Source organism: Bombus huntii, chromosome 11 (assembly GCF_024542735.1).
Source record: "Bombus huntii isolate Logan2020A chromosome 11, iyBomHunt1.1, whole genome shotgun sequence".
Taxonomy (NCBI): Eukaryota; Metazoa; Arthropoda; class Insecta; order Hymenoptera; family Apidae; genus Bombus; species Bombus huntii.
In genome coordinates, this window is record NC_066248.1 from 6,301,922 (window position 1) to 6,323,744 (window position 21,823).

Genomic DNA, 21,823 nt, shown 5'->3' on the forward strand with positions numbered 1-21,823 from the left:
TGATGGATCGAAGTACTCTTTTTCTCTTCCGTGACGGACAATCCATGTTAAAAGTAGAATTTAATTTGAATGTAGTGTGCTGTTAGTAGAGAATATATGGTGTATTTTGAGATCCATGCAAAGGCCGAGGATTAACAAAAGTAGAATCAGATATCATGCAGAATAAACGAAATACAATGTGAAGCGGAACTATCGTTTATCGACTAAGACAGATATTTTCGATAGAAATCACTAAACGATAAAGGAAGGAAATTCTTCTCTTAAATAACCATACGTTAAAAAATATCTTTCAATAGGAAAGAAGAAAAGACAATGCAGTTATTAATGTAATAACGTAGTTATCAGTACATTAATTGTAGTTGTTACGTTTCATTTTTGCACCCCATGCGCAGGAATATCAGTCGAAAACATCTCGCACGATTAGGGGTAGAATAAAAAGCCTGTTCGATTGTTTTATTTAACCGGCACTGTCGATGGTCATTCATTATTTTATCGGAATTACGAGAGATATCTCGAGCCAGTTCCGAGAGGCGGAAGCACGAAGAAGAGAGAGGAAAGGGTGGCTAGGGGGTTGCAGGTGTACGCTGCGGTGTGCGGTCAGCATTACCCACCCAAGCGCTGTCAGCACCTCCCCTAATCGCCGTTTTTGTCGTCGCACCGACCATTTCTCTTGCTCTAACCTCTTTCGACCCCTTTCGACCCCTTTCGACCCTTACCACCGATCTCCCTTTATTCCTATTCGTGCTCTCTCGGTTTCTCGTATTCGTGTTTATGCTCCAGGAAATTTTCGTTCGTTTCCTTGACCACTGTTTTCCCTACGTGTCCCTTTCTCACACCCCCGTTTCGCTTCAGCTCCTTTAGTCACGCTCTTTTTTCCTTCACGAAGAACGTCTGCGGCGAGAGATTTGGTCTTCGAGCAAGCTGTTTAAGCTCTTCCAAATGGCACCCTTAATAGCTTTTATTCGTAAAAGTATTTGAAAAGGTATTTGGATATTACACCTGGTATTACACCTTCCTTTCGTTCGATTCAATTAATTAATATACTAGAATTTTTTACTGAGAGAACGATCGTCTTTCTATCGTTTCCTCTTAATAATCTAAGAACATTAATATCAGGAAAAATACTTGCGTAATTTTATTAATTGCGAAAACTAAAAATTTGAATTACCGAACGTATTAAAAGTAATACGATAGGATATCTGCGACAAGTTATCAAATACTTGCCACGCTGTATATTAATATCCTTAATATAGAACGCGGCGAAACCACAGACATTCTCAACCATCTCTTTCTTCGAAATTAAAACAAATCACGGGTCCAATAACCAACCCACGATCTCATCCCTCGGGGCTTTCATCGAATGACAAATGATCTCATCAACTTACGCGCGTCTCTCAAATCCGTGGACCGAGACATCAAAGAAGATTCGCCAGCAACAGTAAACGAGATTACGGAAGGGAAGCGAAAGGGAAGTCGCGAGTTGAACGCCTGCAGTCACGTTCTTCACGAACGACGACGTTTCTTTTTTACTCCGTTTCCTCTTTCGTGCCGAAAGCTTACCTGAAACAGAAAGGAGAAGGAAATATTAATGACGCTCGTAAAAGTTAGCGACAGCGCGGCGTGTCTCGCCACTTGACCTTATAAATCTCTTTGCACCCGCCGGGAAAGCACGATGCCGAGATCAACATCGACGATCCTCGACAACGACGACGAGACGCGACTCAAGGTAAACGGTGTATCGCGTACGGCTATCGCGTCGACGTAACGAATGCATTGTTCTTAATTGCACGTCGTCGAGCTTTACGGGGTGATATTCATCCTTGGCGTCGCGTAACTGCGAATTCGTTCCGGCCGGATGCTAATCGGCACTGTGGCTCGCTTGCGTTTTATGCTTGTCGTATAAACTAAACGACTTCGAGGTTTCTGTCGGTGAATATTAAGGAAAAGATGCTCGGTAATAGAGGGTAATAAGGCGAAGAACAAATTGTACAATGTGAGCTGCGAGAAGGAAGGTTTCTCGACTGTCAGAGAGGGCAAAAGTGTGTAGATGATCTAGTGCAAGATACCATTTCCCTTAGACGACAATTAGTATTTCCATAGTTGAGCATCAGATTTAGAAGCGATAAAATCTGCCTTTGATTATTTTAACGCGTCATTTAAATAGACTAAGTTAGTTTTTTAAATTTCTAAACGTCTTTATCTACGAAGGCATATATCGTACGATGTGGCTTTCCGAAACACGCAACTTCTGTATATAATAATTGTTTGTGTAACGCATAGTCTGGAAGTTATCGCGTATGTTTAAGTTAAGCTACAACATCCTGCACGATATATAGGGCCAGATCGATAGAAATTCGATTCTAGGATCGCTTGCAAGAACAATCGATACGTTATAAACGTCGGAGCCAACTAAATTGGTCTTACCAAATGTTAACTAGTGCATACCACAAGGTACCGAAGTGAAACTAACTCCACGAGGCTTTAACTGCAGACTTGAAGTTCCAACGCTCAAATTTTGTTACCTACAATTCGCAATTTCTTCGAAAACCGATATAAGCTTAGCATTGAGAATATTAAGTATTATTCAAAAGCCAAGTTTCGAATATTATTCAAAAACATGTGAAGAGCATTTTGACGACCCTTTCTTCGAAGGTCGAAAATTGTCAAATCAGCCAAAGCAACGAATTCGAGTATCAACGATGAGAATCGAGGAAATAGAGCGGTGAATCGAGATAGGGAATGGACCACTTGACGCCCGACTTCCGGTTACCGTAGGAAAGGGCTAGAAAATCGGAAATCGGACGTCCGGCTGGTCCTCGAGAATTAGAGCTCGTCCAAGGAAGGAAGTCTCGGTGAGGACGTGGTCTTGCAATGCAAATCGTCGGACAGAGAGGTTGCACCGCGAAATTGCGGACACCCCTCGGCGATTCCTTCCTCTCGTCTGTCCGAGAATTGCAAATTCGTGCACGAACCAATCGAACGTTAACCCCGGAACCCGGCTCGTGGTTGCTTTCAGACGCAATTATCGATGTTCTCGGTGAAAGTAAATTGTTAATGTCTTCTAGAGAGATGGGCATTGTTCGGTTGCACCTATTTCTGATAAAAATTTAAATTTTCTGCGAACGAAATGGACATGAGAATTATATATGAAACTACAAATTTGAATATTGGCTTTGGTAGTTTGTACAATAATTCTACAGAAAAGATTTAATTCATTTGCAAACGATTCATCAGTCATTGAAATCACTTATCATCGAACAAGCTTATTTGCATATTGATACATATCATGTATTTTAGATTTCTTATTCCTGTACGTTCGTGCACTATTAAAGTTTAATTGGAGCTAGACCTTTTAATAGACGATGGTACGATATTCCTCGGGAATATTTTAAAACAACATATTCGATGAGACCAACGAACTATCGACCTGAAGAAGTCTCGAGGAAATTGCCTCAAATATTGAAGAAGGTACGTGGAGGAACGTTCGAAGTGGATAAGAATTATAAGGAAGACCATTCTCGCTAGCGAAGAGTATCATCTAGCAATTTGACCAGAAAAACATAGAGCTAGTCGTTCCTCTTCGCTATCTTCTACTTCGGCTCGTTATTAACGCGGTGCACCTTCGTTTTTTCGTAACTCGAAAGCACTTCAACTCGTTCCACCTTTTCCACCCTTTCGAGAACCGAGTGGCGAACATCTGCAACCCTCAAAAAGAGATGGAGGGTTGCCGAGTATTAGCGTGCGTACCACTTTGTGTCTGTTGCCGTTTCCGTTCTTTTGCTTGTTCGTCCTGACGAGGAAAGCCTCGAACGAGTTTCAAGCTACGAGGGGTTTCAACTATTTTCGCTTTCCCTTCTTGTATTTTGATTATAGCCCCGGGCGTTGGTGAATCAAGAGGACTTCGAACGATCGTAATTTCAAGGAAAGGATACAAATAAGAACCGACGCGTCGCTTTGTGCACGAGTACTCGTAGCAGGTGATGCTCTTTGTTTCATTATTAAGAGGTTCATCTTCGTGTCCAGTGGTTCTTTCATTAGTTTCCAATATTTAAGCGACGCGTATATTTATTTTGATTAAGATCTTGATTTTGATCGGTGAATTAATCCTGATTAATGTCGGAAGACATTAATAGAGATTGATAAATATCTTTACCCATATTTCAAAAAGAAGATAAGATAGAGAACAATAATCTCGGTCGGAATCTTCTAAACGGAGCAGCCGGAAATAATTTTCATTCCTTCGTTACAACAAAATTTCTCTTACGTCCTATCCTGGTACCAAATTACGTACCAACTTCCTCGTACATCGCAATTTTCCCTAAATAAGCAATCAAGTTGATAGAACTCGTGCCATTTGACGAGCTCCACCGCAATTTTGCATCGTCGACGTCTAATCGAACGATTTATTTTGCGTGGTAGCACGCGTTTCCACGGGAACTCGATTCCACTTCGATTCACCGTCCAGAAGAGATCACGATGTTTGGCAAAGTTTGTTGGCGGATCGCGATACGTCGTCGAACAGGTCGCGGATGGGACGCGGCAGAGGGCGATCAAGGCCGGCCCGAACGAAATTACACGAGGCCATAAATCTCTGGATATAATGCGGCGAAATAATAATGACAATGGAAACTTTCGACAATAAGCGGCACGAGGGACAATCGTATTGAAAGCAGCGAGGGCGGCTTTCACAATGGCGGTCCGTCTTACGTGGAACTCAGCGAATAATTATTGGCCCGAGACTAACAGCCCGTGAATTTTGCCAAGCGTGTTTCCCACGGACAAAAGTTTTGCGATAGCGTTGTTTAGTGTCTTATTTCGTGGTTGAACGCGCCCTGTTTAAGGGATCGCCATTCACACCCGAAACTTTCGCACTGCCTTTTAACGAATTGCCATTCGGGTCGACAGCTGCTGACGTTATTAGACCTGATAATGAGGCTACTTTCGTCGAGGACGTTTGTGTGTGAAGTAGTTTCCAGGTTCTTTGGATTTCCTATTGCGCTTGCTCCTTTTCGTAGAACGCGGAAACACTAGCGGACATACATTATGCCTTAAAACGGAACACCAAGGGGTTGAAGTTGTAACATCGTTAAAGAGAATTATTACCTTGTGCGGTTAGCTAATTTTCATAAATTCCTGTGAAAATATGTCCACTGAAAATCCATTTGCAATTTTCACCTTATTCGCTATATTTATTTACCATTTATATCGTTCATATATTTTAGTTCACGTTAATATAATTGAAAACGAGAGAGCTTGGTCGAGCAATAGAAATGAAAAATTTAAAGGTACTCGAGACAATGCAACGTGTGGTTCGTTCGTGAAAAATAACAAGCATCGAAAGCATCAGATCCAGCAACCATAAGACTCAATCGAGAGATGTGTCTTGAGTTTGTGTATGGATTTCCCAGTCGGTGTACTAGGGTCGTTAATTCGCGCGGCGCGGAAGAGCGAACGCGTGGCCTCGTTTACGTTTAATTACAATTAAATTAAAACCAGCCGCCGCCTAATCTTTGCTCGTGCGAGCAACGTGCCGCCAGACATATTTAATGATAATCTTTTGTTGCGTCTGGGCACAATGAAAATTGTTCGAAGCACCGGCTTGTACTTCGTTAGAGATTGAAAGTAATATTTCGTGAAATAATGGCCAGCCTGTTAGAGGCCGTCGACTCCTTCTAGGATCCAATTATTATTATCTTTCCCCGCTTCTCTTCCTTTTTTTATCACGTCTGACTCTCTTCCTTCATCTTTTACACCTTATCTTACTCCCTTCCTTTCTTCCTCTCACTTTTTTCTCCATCTTTTTTCTTCCATCGTTCGTTTAGCCGTCGGTCACGACGACTGCAATTCAATGGAGGTATTATCTATGCGGGACGGCGGAAAAATATCAATCCTCTTGTTTGTCCGTAACACCGGTCCAGAATCGAACAATGCGGCTCGAAGGCCGATTCAATGCAGATTCAGACGAATTGCATCCGGCCGAGTCGCAGCCGATCGAAGCGACTCTGGATGCTTTCCACCCACGAGGAACCGAGGAATATTTCCTTCGACAGCTTTATTGGCGACCGACGAGCTTCATGGGAATACCGACTGCTCAGCTGCACCGGGGTAACTTCCAAGAACGAATCCATTTTTTTCCTTTCACAGCGATCTTTCGGGGAACACGAATCGATCGGCGAGAGCGCGCCTTTGCTAAATTATCATGCAGACGTCAGAAGTTGTACGGTCAGGTACGATCGAAGTTTCCTCTGGACGAAGCAATTCTTGAAAATGTCGAGCGTAACGTAACGACGGGATATTCTTTATCGGATCGATCATTAAAAGTATGCAATGCTACTTTCAACTTTATTCCGGTGCACACCTATACTCGTCAAATTAAATCGGAATCGACGAGCGTTTAAAGCTTGTGTAGGCAAATCCATTAAAAATATAGGCGAAAATTGACATCGCTATATCACATCCGCTAATAAAACAAAACACAACAGGGAAATTGTTCCTGGCCAAAATTGATCCTGGTGAAAAAAAGGGGAATATTTTTTCATAGGCCGGCTAGGATTTATTTACCTCGATGAGAATCGCAATATTTCTCTACCAATACAATTCGCTGCTAGCAGGAGAAAAAAAAAACATCAAATTGATTTGGCATCAAGCGTTTTCGATATTGAATCCGCTCGATTATAATTATCGAATAAACGAATAGTTTAGCCGGGATCGCGAGAAGAGTCCTCGATACGTGTGATACGATGATCGTGAAATTTGCCTGTCGTTCATGGCCGCGAATTGTTGGAAAATCGGCCGAAACAACGGTACCAGCGTTGCTTGCTAGACATTAGACTGCGAACACCACTTAGCGGTTATTATTCCTAGTAATCTCGGTGATTAAAATAAATTTAGTGCCGGGCATTAATTACACCGTATGGGCGTCGCGGTTATTTCCATTGAAGGGCGCTTTACGTGGAGCGTGTTGGTAGTAGGCGCAACTCATATGCACAAATTCGCCTATAAATTTTCCAAGTAGCGGCCCCGTTTACCCTGCAACTACGTTAAGCTACGTTCACACCTAACGTCTCTTCCGCTTGACGAATTGTACCGACTATTCGTACAATAGAATTCCATTTATCTCAGCATATTCATATGGACAAAGCAGTTTGAATAATTTCCACCATTCCTATATACGATGGTAGTATTCGCAATACTTCCGTTTAAATAATCGAAATTCATGTTTGAACAACCGAATTTATAAATGAATTGGACAGTGCTTCGACATATTGATCGTTGGACGAATTTCTGACTTTAGTCGTAGCTGTACCGTTGTATTCGTATTGTATTTATCGTGATTTTATTTGAATTTAGACTGTGTACGGATTATAAAACAATACAACTTTATAAATATCTTATTGTAAAGAAGGTATAAAAAAAGAATCGGAACCTAGAAAATAAGAACTAAGAAATAATACACGATGGAAGCAGAGACGATTGGGAATAAAGACGAAAGCTGGGAATTTAGAGAGGAGACAAAGCCCCGAAGCGCACGGCACGAGCTGAAGCTTGAAATAAACGACACTTCAACGTCTGGTATTACAGCGAAACAGCGTCGACTTAAAATGTCACTAACGCAGGTTCAAAATGCCTGAAAGCGATGAACACGAGCAGCCAACTCAGAACCAATGTAGACATCAAACGCCGTGGATCTCAAAGCAAACTACGCGATTGTATTTTCAAAATTTGTTTCACCGGAAGGGATACAAACAGAGACAAGTGACTTTCTAAACAAGCAATTCTCATATTAAACTATAAACGAAAGACGTATTTTCATTCATACAGAAACTATTATGTAGACAAATTTGCGGCCAAAAAACATTTGCTTCAACGATATTTAGAAATACAAAAGATCGATATCTAAAAACTAAAATAAAAGGCGTTTTAGCTACGAACTTGTATTCTCGCGAGACGCGTTCATCTTTTGCGCAATTTCATTGCATGGACCAACGTAAACTTTTGCCGATATTTATCTCTTAGTATCAAGAGAAAACAGTGGCACAATAAATGTCAGCTTGTGAAACGGCAGCCTGGATTCCTTCGGACCTAAATTAAGGACGGTTCCCTGTTTTCTATGCACTTTGAGATTCTTGCGTTACTCGACCTTTCAGTATGCATGGTAAAAATTAGAATTGTCATTATTATTACTGTTGTTGTTGTTACTTTCTACTATTATTCTGTATTATCGTTCCTATATCTCGGCAAAAAAGTAAAAATCTTATCTACAGATCATTCGTCTCTCACAGACGCCCGAATTTTTATATCATTTTTATCAGCTCCAACATTTAAGTACCTTCGATAGTAAGACAGTTTCATTAAAAAATTATTGCGATCGGATTGAGAAATTTCCTTCTGTAAATCAGCCATATCGTTTCTCGTACGGTTTACGGACTATTTCCTCTGAAAATCGAGCATATTATCCTGTCGACTCGAGCGGCGTTTCTCTTTGGTGGAACCGCAAACAAACTGCAGCAAATTTTTGAACGTGTAGCCGATGTTTTAAATTTGTCTGCTCTCTGAAACCACGTGAAGTTCTGAATAAATATCGGCAGTTGTTACTTTGTCTCATGACATGTTACTCGAGAATTCGTTTGGGATTCACTTTCTCCCGAATCAACAAGTGTATCAAGCCAGATCGTGAGGATCAAGCTGCAGAGCTAATTTTACGCGCTTTCTTATCGCGGTAGGACGTTTTCCTGCGACGCGTAAAAGATGTGGTAGCCGCGATTCGCAGCACGCGATCGTAAAATTCAGATCGTTTAGGGTCGCCTCGAAATGATTTTTTTCCCCCTCGCCCTTCGACTCGGTTTCACGAGCTACGAGGAAGCCTGTCGGCGACGTGAAACTTTTCCCTCGGATATGAATTCCGAGAGTATCGGTGTCGAGCTGTCGCGTATCGCCCGCCGTTTTCCAACTTCACGCCAATATGGCCAACTGCCGACAGTCATTTTGCGCTTATTTGCACACTCCGCCGCGATGTTACCTCGCCTCCGCCTCCCGCGTACCTGGTCGTTCGTGTGCTCGCTCGCTTTGGAAAATGTGCGCCAAGAAAAGACGGCTGCTAGGGTTTCATCCGATTCTTACTCGCGAAATTTACCAGTGAAAAATTCGCGAAATCGTTTCCCAGAAAGAGAAAAGGGAAGGAGAGAGGAAAGTTTCGCATCGAAATACATTTTCGAACGTATACCGAGCAATCATATCTTTGTGAATGGACCATTCGAAAATAATATCTGCGATTATGTGTTCATTCAAGTTGAATCTTCGCCATTCTGTTGATAACTGATCCAGATATGTTTGAAACAAGATCAAAGTATTTTAAATAGATAAACAGTGCAACTACGTTTTTACTACTCTGTAAGCTAACTCTGTAAATGGGATCTTGCTTCTTTCGATTAACTCTGTCATAGTATTCGGTGAACTTTTCCACGGTACTCGAATTTCATTTTCGTACTACTCGTAAATTATTCTACAGAATAAACAAACTCATGAATGATTAACATGAAACTCTATGAAATCCACGTCTTTTCACTACTATTTAAATGACGAAAGTACGTCTATGATATTATAGTTCTTAAAACCGGAGGCAAACTTCTAATGGGATTTCTAATGAGCTGAACTAGCAGCAAAATTGAAGGACCTGCCCTCGAAGGACTTGAAGCACCAAATAAATGAGGTTCGAAGGAAGCGAGGGAGTTTTCAATATTTCCTGTGGTCACGGTAGAAAGCGGCTTGGTAGGAAACACGGAGGAGAACGCTCGTCGAATGATAAGCTAGCAAGCGACGAGGGAATAAACGATAGTAACACACAACGGGCTAGGTACTAAAAGAATATGAACCCAGCAGCTTATAAGACGGCGAACTTGTATACAGGGTGAACAGCCGTTAAGAAGGTAAAAAAGGAGAAGGAAAGAAAAAGAATGAAAAAAGAAGAGGCGGAGGAGACCGAGCTTGGTAGCTTCTACGGGAAACGAAGCAGCCGCACAAAGAAGCAGGCGGGGCAAACAAGGAGAAGGAAGACGGTGTACTGGTGCACCCTGTAAAATTGAAAATACAAGTCGGAGGGGAGTTTCATTAACAGCAGCAGAGGGTGTCGCGTCGTACGTTGTCAGAACTTGCCAACTTTTAAATTACGTTTCGGCGGAAAACTGGCGCTAAAACTGCGTAGACCGATGATAGATCACCATCCTTCTTCCCTGTTTTATTCTCTTCTTTATTTCCTTCTTCGATATCCTTCTTCGCTTATCTTTTCTTGTCCTTCGAATATTCTATTTTTATAGAATCTTTTCTGAAGATTTTATTCTTCTTAAGTAGCACGTATAATACATCGTTTGGGTCTTTTTCTTTTTCAACATCCGTTGAACGCGAGCTTTCCTCCTCTGCAATACTTCCACCCTTACTCTACCATACTTTCTCCCTTGGCTCTCCTGTTTCAAGAACTAATATCCTTTCCAAGGATAATACTTCCTTCTATCTTTTCTTCCAGTGTTTTACATGTGTACGTACCATGCTTTTCTAAGATTTCTCGTCTTTTATCTTTTTCTTCGATCTCTTTCGCCGTCGAATTATCCTCTTATCGATCGCTTATGGTATAGAGGATTGTGTATGATACCATAGACAATTCTGTAGGTTGCAATTAAGGGATGATTCGCCATGAGTATTTGGCGAGATTCGTTAATAGCGTAACAAGCTGACACTCTTGTGAAGTTTCACGGACGGTTAAATCGCGGTTACTCTTTACGCCCAAGTTTTAAAGGGATAATTAACAGCTTGTTGACCTAAGGACCGGGTAGCCTAAGTTCTGCTCGGAAGCTGCGCGTAGTAGCTGTTTACGTTGTATTCTGGATGGATTAACTGATTTTCTACGCCAGTCGTTATATGTATATTCCTGTAAGATATTTTAGAAATCAACGAATGCGATATTAAACAGGAATGAAGCATAATCAGCACTGTGAAAATTAAACTTCATTACCAACTTCGTTACCGTTGTGCAGCAGAATTTGTTAATCCTAGTAACTTGCGTCTCGTGATTTCTACAATCTTACTAAAAATATTATTAGCTGAATTTTGCAAGATAGTTCTATCGAATATGTTTGTTATTGATCTGATTATTTTCTCATTCCTGGTGTCTTCCAATATTGTTGAGAACTTGATGTTTCGTTTTATAATGTGATACTTCAACATTTTCAATAGACGTCCCATTGCTTTCTGCTGTGCGATCAATTCCTGAAGAGGGGCTTACATAATGCACCCTCTATAAGAAGAAATAGGAAACCGAAAACTAGAAACGAGATTTTTCTTACTTTCATTACATCGTTGTCGAAACCATTCTTCTATTCTATAATGTGGTGTTTCAGTATCTTCGACGGACGTTTCATTGTCTTCAGGCGTAAAATCAATCCCCGAAAAGGATGCCACATATTACGAGACGCTCTATACAAAAAGAAATAAGAAACCGAAAGAAAAAGCGAGATTTCTCTTACTTTCGTTAAATCACGACGATCGATCGAATAAGCAAATACCAATACGACCACACGAATTCCCACGAAAGAAGAGTGGGAGAACGTTTCGTCTACAAATTTTCCACCATTATTTCTCCATCTCCGTTCGCGATACGGGAGTGGTGCCATTACACAGGGCTCATAAGCGGATCACGCGACCATTTCGTCTGCTTATGAAACTTCATAACGTGAGAGCGTTTCGTCGAACAACTGGACACTACGCGTCTCCCTTACTCCGTTACTCGCTTAACCCTCGCGAGCATAAACTTTTTATCGATGCTGCAAAGCAGCCTGCTTGATATAGGGAGCATCGCAACGTCGGGAAATTTCATTATCAGTACATGCATTTAATGGTGTACAGGAGTAAACTCGGTTCCGGTCGAGACGGGCGTCGATAAATTAATTATCTAACGAGAATGAGCCCCTCGTCGACAGAACGTTGGTTGCCAAACAAAAGAAGAAAAAGAAAAGGAAGCAAGAAATAACCCACTTTGTCGTGCTGTTACGCAATATCGCGAGAAATTGGATTACCCCGTTGCCACGAAGGGCGTGATACTTTCTTGGAATAAACGGTGAGAAAGAAGGCAGATTTTCCGGCGGTTTCCTCGAGAACAGTCTCGCTGATGCTTCTTATAGACTCTAATAAGACGAGTGTAATAAACGGCTGCCATGTCAGGCATATGTACATTACGGCGGAAAATATCTTGAATTTTGATAGAACCACAAAATGTTACAGAACATCTTTAGGACTAGTACAATTTTTTATACTCATCGTCGACCCGAACGAAACAATTTGGCTAAAAAGCGTCGAGTCATAGTCGGATGCGTGTTCTGAAACTTGCTTTACAATATGGGCAACGTATTTATCCTATCGTTCGACTATATTCGTTCTTGAGTACTTACACGTAAATAAATAACACATTTCGGCCAATAAGACAATTAGGCCGAAGATACGATTGAGTAGAAAGAACGGTGCTACGTAACCATGCTACGTAAATAAGTAGTACAGCTCGATCAGAATTCAGGCAACGATACAATGCGATAGGAACAATGGACGTTCGATTCGATAGAAATGGAATAAAAGCGAGGTTCGATAATGAATAGGAATAAAACTCGAACAGAACATTCATCGAGGACCAGCTCTCGATCGATAATCCAACTTGAGACGAGAATATACATGAGGGAAGAGGACGTGGTTCAATCAAAGTTACCACACACATGTCTAACCACCTGTTTCTAACAGGAAACAAGATTCAATCAGAAACACGGTTCCGTTTTCAGGAACGACTATGTTGAAGATAGTGGTGTTGAGATCGGAAGCTCAAGTCGATGAAAGGCGTGCAGTCCGATGAAAGAAACAGCCCGATCAAACAGAGAGTCCGTGGTTCGAACGGGGAATCTTCTAGGTCAGAGACATGATTTAATCAAGACCGCAACTCGATTATATCCATTTGAAATACTGAATCGACTCGATCGAGCCAACGTGACGCGACGTACAGCCAGTTGTCCGTCGAACAATAGACTGGAGGAAGGTGCCGGTCGATTACCGGCACGTGAAAAATGACGACGAGTTAACCCTGTTGTCGGTGGTCGTCGACCCTATCGAGAAGAAAGATAGAAGCTTGAAAAGATCGGGGAACGTCGTCGTGGCAATTCGTCACGCACGGCGTGATGAGAAAGCGCGGAACACGCCCACGAAACAAGGATTACGAGCACTTGGCTACGCTTCTTTGTTAATGGTTTCATGGTTCAATCGGTGGATCGCGATCGTCCGTAGTAAGAGCGTGGTAACAGCTTTCGTGGCTGTCAACGAGGAGCATTGGAGATGCACGCGATTAAATGTTATTAAAGATGGCAATCTGGAGGCAAGGTGATCGTGGTCGGTCATCCTTGAAACAGGATGTTCAGGATGAAAGAAGGTAATGAACGAGTGAAAGGCGACGCACGGAGAAATGGAAATGTTGCTGGCAGAAACTGTATATCGTATAGAAATCATTTCCGTTTTTCGACAAACAGTCCTCGCAGTATGCAAATAAGTTTACAGACAGCCGTTCTACCCGCTCATAGAAATGAATTTCGAAATTTACCTCGAGATGAAAGTTTCCTCTTCCTCTTTAGTCCCTACTTTACGCTTCCCCTCCGTCTTCCTCTCATTCTCTGCACACGGCATACAGACACACTTTGCACTCTCTCATCGAGCTCAACTTTCCTCTCGAATAAGCCAGAGAGTCCCCCCTGCGGGACAAAATGCATAACTCGCTTATGTTGGTAACGCGAGTTTCCCCCGAGTGGTCATAAAATTGCATATTCATATTATACGTAACTGCCGCTTTTAGCGTGGTAATAAAATGGCGCGAATAAGACATTCCAAATAAGGCACGTAACTAATAAACCGAGTAACAACATCCTGCGGCTGATGTCACAGGCGGAATTCCGTTGAATTACAAAAATGAATGGTCAAGAGTCGACGTCTGTACTGAATTTGTAGCGAATTAAAGTCCAATGGATAATCAAGGTTCGAGAGGAGATAAGTGAAGATGTATTTTCCATGCCAAAATAAGCTCTTCGTCTTTAGAAGATCTATTTCTCTTTATAATATAATCATAAGCAAACTATAGCCTATATAAGCCTACCTAAATTTTATCCGTTTCTTCAATTTTACATTCGTTTAAAAACAGAAGAGAATCATAAAGTGTATACGTGGAAGCGTTTGTTATCGGTAAATGGAAAACCGTGGATAATCGTGATCTAAGTTGATCATGGATAATCGCGATTCGCTCGATCAAGATCCTACTGTAGTTTATTCTAACTGCGCGTAATACCTTAGACTAATTGTAAGGCTTGTCTTTCCATAGAGAAACGAAGATCTTGGTAGGAATTTCGGTGAAAAGTGACAGTGCGCTGTGATTCGTTCTTAAATTCATTCTGTGATATTCTTTCATCCGTATCCTAATATTTCTATGTAAATATTACAATGCTCGAGCTTATCACGCATATATACAATATATGCCAATAGTCAGGATTATCGCATATGTCACATCGATCATTCGCATACTTGTCAGCGTGATAAATGATTAATTATTGATTGTTAATTATTATTATAAATTGTTAGGTACATGCGAATGTGTATGTGTAAGTGTCAGAGGGCGTCCAGGTCTCAGTTGAGACAAAAGACGATTGGAAGCTGTTAGAAGAATCTAGAGGAGTCGGTTGACAACAAACGTGCGTGCAAGAAAGTTATCGAGGTCTTCAGAGTGTAATATATATGTATAGCTATTGTTTGTGAATAAAGTAAACTATTTATATTTCCGAATCCTCTCTATACTTTAACATAAATGATAATAATTAATTTATTGATTTATTTAGTCTGGAATTTTCGTTTTGAGGTTTAGCGCTTTAGTTTATTTTTTAATTGAAATGCGGTTCTTGTCGATAACATTTGTGTCTTTCTAATGGTTTTTGGGAATTTTTTTGCTGCAGGAGAGATAGGAAAAAGGATTTTTCAAAAATTCAAGCAAGATTTTTTTTATTAGTAATTATTACTGATTACATATTATTCATTTATAAAATCATTTCTCGTTCTTTTGTTTTCATAAGCAAGTGGAGAAAGAACCGATCATTTATGGCCGCCTATGGTAACATGTATACACCTAATCAACATTCGTGTAAGATAATAAAATTAAATACAGGAAACGAATGATAGAGAACAAACTGCTTAACCTTGATAACATAAAATTGCGGAATAGTCAAGATAAAAGTATCTCTTTTAAAATAAAAATAAAAATAAACGGTGGTATTATGAAAAGACACTTAAATGTCCATAGTTACGCTGTCACTACGATTGTAAATGTAATTATAAATCACCATAGCCGTTTGTATTTTTCTTATTAACGAAACATATAGTGCAAATAGTGCAAATATCATCGTGGCCAATAAATCACTGAAATACCAAACGTGATCAAATCCTTTGCCAGTTTTCAACAATCTGCGCCAAAAAATATATAATCTTTTGCATTTTCCACTTTTTAATAGTCGTTCAAATTATTATGTGTCTATAGTCACTTCTCACCTAAAGCGAAGCTTTATACATCAAAAGTGGTATTTCCTTCGTTGTCTTCGTTATGATCCGTTCCACAGCAGCAACAACAAATTATTTTTCTGCATTTTATGATGAGGTAAACACATTTTGCGATCACAGCTATAATTACGGCGAATATCTTACTAGCAACTTGTGGGCTGATATATATATCTGGAGGCTTTGTAACAGGAAGTTGTACATTTTGGTAATCAAGTGCATTTCGCAAATCATTTCGTTTTATTTGTTCCTGACGAAGTTTGTCTAATAAATCCCATGATGAAGCATACGGCGCAAAAATGATGCAAATAACAACACTGACCAAATATACGTGATGCATGTTGGGTACTTGAATACAAACTGATCGGACTAACACGCGACTGTAAGCTATTATCGCTGTAATAAGCATGTGTTGAGCGTCGATAACACTTATGGCTGTATATGTGGCATAAGTGTGCGGCAAGAAGATGGAAGTCTGCGTTAATTTAATATCGGCACTCGATACAAAAAAGAAGAAGAATGTCAATGCTGTTACTAAATAGAAAGCTAGAAAATAATTTGTTAATAAAACAGTAAACGCAGAATCGCATGGCAAGAACGAACAGACGTAGTGTCGCTGATCAGAAAATTATTCAAATGTTAATTGTTAAAACATTGGGTCCTCGAACGTTGAGGAGCATCGTCTGAGATCCTCTATACTTTTTCTTTCTTTCTCTTAAGAAAACCAATAAATAAATTCAACGTTGTCTGATTGTTCGATATCAACGGCACCAATACGTACAACTCAGTTTCACTCAACTAATGATCTTCCCTATTTTTGGCTATGGAAGTCGCTATCAGTTAGAAGATAATCAGAAATCAATAGAATAGCCAGTTTTTTAATCATCGATCGTTTGAACGTTCATTCTTTCCACTGAACATGTAGATAATGTCCATGTCACGACAGAAACGTGAATTCGTCGAGCTGTAATCAGACCCATTGTCTTTTGACGGTGTTCAATGATAGTTAAAACGTGACAATGCTCGTTGAAACGGGACAATTAGTAACCAGGACTACGTCAGCTCCACTTGTGTATCAATTACATTGTGTGCCGATTACGACGGACGTTTACCGGGAACGTCAGTCCGTAGCCCGTAAATTAATATTTTGTAAATTAATACATTTCAACGAGAATCGTAATGATATTTGACGCGATCGTGTACAAAACGCGAACAGCTCGCGATACAACTTCAACACGAACTGATTAATTCCTCCACCGTTTAATGACTCTTTTAATGGCTGTTGCAAACATAATACAGCATTTCGCGATTCAAGTAATTTCACAGATTGATTATTACATTTTACAATTGTTACTATCGTCCCTTGTTTACCATCGTCGTTTACATTTACCCCCGTCTTTATACAATAGTTTTACGACCCTTTTATCGCTTCGTTGCTGTGCAGTCGTTTTCCAACCACGTCTTTCTGAAATCTTCGCCACGAACGTTACGGGCTTAGAAATTCCGAGAACAAAATTCCACACTAGGAATAAAAAATAAGAATTTGTAACAGTAACTATACAACAACCATATGCTCTGAATATATTATAGTTCAACTAGACTTGCAAATCTCTTAACACAAGTGAGATTTATGACATTATATTATTAATAAAATTAATAATAATAATTGCAAATGTTAAATGAAGGTAAACTCTGTTTCTAAGAAAACGTATCACGCGACAGTAGCGAGCATAGAATACAAATTGGTTTCGATAAACATTCAGCGTGGTTTTTAATGACAATTACGCATCGATCGACAGCATCACCTTCGAGGATACTTGTAACAACAGCAGCCACGCCTAGCGACTTTCAAGACGAAAAAGGAACGAAGGGAACAAGTTGAAAGTTGGCCAGTCGGAGAAAGGAACTAATTATTCAATGCCAATGCCAGAGTATTCAGTGAGTCGTGAAAAGCTGGAAATCCGCGGCGAACTTTCATCAACCTCGATGATGAACAGACGGTCCATCGAATTCCGTTCGATTGTCTTGTCGGGTCGAAGCGATTGCTTATCGAAACGTAACAATGCTTATTGAGACAGCATAATTACAGAGTTGACTGACGCGCTCGCACGGTTCGATGTTTACGTGACGTGCGTGGCAACGTGTGTCAGACGGGCCACGATGTAACACAACCCCCTGTTTCGCGAACAATCGACGAGGATAGGGGTAAGAATCAGACGCGACGCTCCATGTGAATATCTATTGCAGGCCCTTTCATGTTGTGCGGTCGTATGGCAAGAAACGACCCCGTTGTTACTTCCTCTGCTGTCTTTTCTACGTTACATCGGAGTAATTGACGCGGAAAATCAGGCCAAGGGGAGATAACAATCGCCACGAGGAAAGTCGGGGGAAACGGCCAAATTAAACAAAATTGAGGTGTAGGGGGATATTTGGTAAATTGGGTTCATTGGTTTCATTCGTTCGCTCATTCGTTTTCGGAGATTCGTTTCGCATTATTGGAGATGTAATGGCGACGAAAGAACACTTTTCGCAGGAAATTTTCGTAAAGAGAATTTGCAATCGTTACAAGATTCAATTATTTTCAGTTTGTGTTTTACAAGTTTTATATTTCGTAAATTTTGCAACGAAATAAAGGAAGAAACTTGATAAAAAACAATATCATACACACACATACCAAGCATATTAAAAAATAATTTTAATATGCGGCGCGTTCGTTGAATGGTGTAATGGAGATTTTCAATAAAGATTGTAATCTTTTCGTAATTAAACGATACGAAATACATCGAAAACGTTGAGTAATTGCACTGTAGCGAGTAATCCTTTGCGAAATATTTAAAGGATTAATAGATGCACAAAGTTCATCAGAGTAGCTTGACTGAGTTCCATTGATAAAGAATTCATGAAAAATGATCGAGAGTAACAAGTTTGTTGGAAAGAAACTAACTTTTTACGAGTAAACGCTCACCGAGAAACTTCGACGCTTTCCGCCATCTAATTGATTTTACCATTAATTACATGGATCAAATGAAAGAATCTAAAAAGTAAATTAAAAGCCCACATTTGTTTTTAATGAACAGAGTAATTATAGTCCGTTAATTAACGTAGCAGCCGACAAACTTTCTTAAAATCGTCTCGTTTTATGGCGGTCGAACGTCTTTAAAACGGATAACTAGAAATCGATCAAAAAGGTAAACGGTATCGTTGACTAGAGTTTCAGAAAACTGCAAGTTCCTCGTTTCCGAAGTTTTCACGGTTCGACGGACAGAGACGAGAATGAAGGAGCTTCCTCCTCGCGGCGTCGATAGCGAATAAGCAACACGGAAATCGAGGGTATCGTTGAGCTTCGATGCAAACATTCGCAGCCTTTCACCCACTCGACGGAATAAACAGCACGGCGGAAGTAACTTATTCATGCAAATTTATCACGATGCCCTCTTTTTCCTTCAAAGAAACCAATGTTGTTCTTGCTTGTGTCAGCGATTGATTCCTCACGAAAATCTTGACATTTTGCATATGATCCCGGGTTACGTGACCTCTTTATTTCGCGAACGAAACATCCGACAAACGAATATTCGTGCATAACTCGATAATTCCTTATTTCCCCTTTCTCTCTCTCTCTCTTCGAACCACGTGGAAAAGATTTATGCGTCAAAGGATTCAAGAGGAACCATATTTCATACGCGGCAATGTAATGAAATTTTGTAGAGGCGCATCGTGGCTTCCCAAACGGGACGGAAAGTAACTCGCTCACGGGTTCATGTATTAGGCGCGAAACGCGTGCAAGCCACACGCCGCGCCGGCGAAACTTTTCGTCCTTTGACGCGCACTGATTGATCGATACGGGCAATTTGAAGCTCACGCAGCCATCTGATAAAACAGCAGATTTATTGTGGCGGAACCGCGAACAGTTAGTTACCGTGCAGTTAGTTCACGACAAAGGGAGGCCCGGTGCCGAAACTCTGCCTTTGGTACAGCTTTTAATACTAATGGCCAACTATGTGGCAACCACCTTCACCCTCCGACCCCCCGAATGGCAAAGCATGTTTCTCACTCTTGCCAACACGCATACCGTTCCGCTGCACTCCACGTGATTGTCGAACCTCCCTGTAGATTCAATTTAATCTTACGACCGGATTAAGCCGCGAGGTTAAATTGCGCTCGTTGCCGGCGATGGAGCCGCAGAAACCTTCATATCCGCTCGCCACGCTCCCTTTCGCATAAGGTATCTAATAATAATTAGATTGTTGCATGTAGAAACGAGATACGGTGTCTCATCAAGCCGTCGGCGATTCGTACAACGATTCGCTATTCGTTCAGGATTGTCTTTCGTGGCTGGACGAAGGTGAGTTTATAGAGGAGCCAAGAAGTGGATTCGGGCTAGCTTTGATGAGTTTGTGAAAAATGGCGAACGGTGGATGGAAAAGTTTCGAGAATTAGGGTTTCGATATCGGGGCGTGTTACGTGATTGATGGGAAAAATTAGGCGCGAAGTTTAAAGATGTTCCACTTTTTAATAAATTTATAATAAAATATTCTGTTGTCGAAGAATAAGGTTTTAAAAGATTAAGAACTTATAGTGGTCGTTAAGAAGAGATAAAAGAGAGGTAAAAATGTTTCAACGATATCGAACTTAAAATTATATATTTCATAAGGGAAAGAGTATAATTTTGTATTTGTTTGTTGCACGGTAAAGTAAGGAAGCATTTTAAAATTCGGGGATATATAAATATCCCGTGATAATATATTTAACTAAATTTCTTTATACGAAGACATCAAATGATGGCAAATTTTCCAACAGGATAGAAAGCCCGAGGAGCTAAACGCTAAAATTTTGTTTGCGCGAGCGCGAGAGCATCTTTTTTTCCCACCCCTTATCTCTTATTTTCTAGTCGACGGTACCGCGTTACCTTTCCCTTCACCGAAGCTTTCAGCATGAAAGAGTATCAACACTATCACGGTGACACGTTAATCTTCGAAGTGCCACACTTTTGAAGGAATACCTCGGTGAAACTTTTCGAAGCGCCTTTGAAACTCCCTGTCTTTTACAAAATGCTTTGAGCCACGCGCATCACCCCTTTTCAACGATGCAACCCGCTTGATTCAGTTTTTGACCCAGAAAAATATTTCACCAGATACATCATTGTCCTCCGCTGTGCTCATTGGCTTCGTGAAATCTTTTTTTCTCTGCCATACGAATTTTCCTCGAAAAAGATTTCAAAACGTCAACCGACCGTAAATTGTTTCACTACTGAAGTTTCTGTATAATTTTATACAATGTGTCATTTGCAAACGCAGCTTCGGTCACATTACGTTAAACAGCAAGGATTTTTTCTAACTAAAAACAACCGAATACGTATAAAATTTGGATCGACGATAATGACAAGACAATTCCGAGTTAACGTTCGCTCACATTTCGTATCACACTCGGCCAACGTTCTTAAGCAATTTCCAGAACGATCTCGTTCTATCCGGCTGATCCGGTACATTTCACGATGTAAGACAGAGAATCGAGAGGCATCAGGATGATGGTGAAGGCTTTTAAAATCTCGCCAGTTAAGTTTACGAGCGTACGGAAGCGACAGTCGCATCCTGGCGAGGCGTCGATATCCTTAAATACTCGTAAAACGTTAAGTAGATATTAAGCAGTCAGTAAGTCGACGAATGATCACAGATTAAGGACCTCATTAAGCTTTTCAAACAGCCACGGTTACAAGCAATCACGTTCCACTGTAAAATCCACACCTTCGTGAAACGACTTTTATATTGACGCGCAGGACACGCGCTACTTCGGGTCCGGTGCAATCTATCAATCACGAGTTTTACAATCATCTAAGCAATCTGGAAGAAAATGCTTCTTTCACGCTTGTCGAATTTACAGTGCACATAGTAAATTGTAAGATATAACGTACAAACAAGCCATATGGATACTTAGAGCGATAAAATGCTCTCATTTCCAATGAAACGATCTCAAGGTCTATTAAAAGACCTATCTACTTGAAGATAATTCAATGTAAAAGTATATCTTCGCATTACTAATTTAAACTTACAGTTGAAACTCTCTTAACGAAGCAATCCAATGAACTTCGATCATTCTCGATTCCTGTCGCAAAGCCACGATTTCTCGAATCTACTCGACCAGAGAAAGCCATTGAGCGTAGTACACCTTACCTTTGCCTGGTGTAATTAAACCGTAAGGACGAGCAATCCTAAATGAC

General features: G+C 40.6%; 1 protein-coding gene and 1 long non-coding RNA gene across 7 annotated transcripts in view; both read right to left on the minus strand.

Moving 5' to 3' along the window:
• LOC126870837 (fasciclin-3) overlaps positions 1–21,823 on the minus strand; it is a 345,058-nt gene that overhangs the window by 149,631 nt on the left and 173,604 nt on the right. The gene's annotated exons all lie outside the window — the stretch shown is intronic.
• LOC126870855 (uncharacterized) lies at positions 15,044–15,990 on the minus strand. Its single transcript, XR_007691450.1, has 2 exons — positions 15,604–15,990; positions 15,044–15,519 (listed from the first exon to the last, which is right to left on the minus strand). It is a non-coding gene; the product is annotated as an uncharacterized LOC126870855 (long non-coding RNA).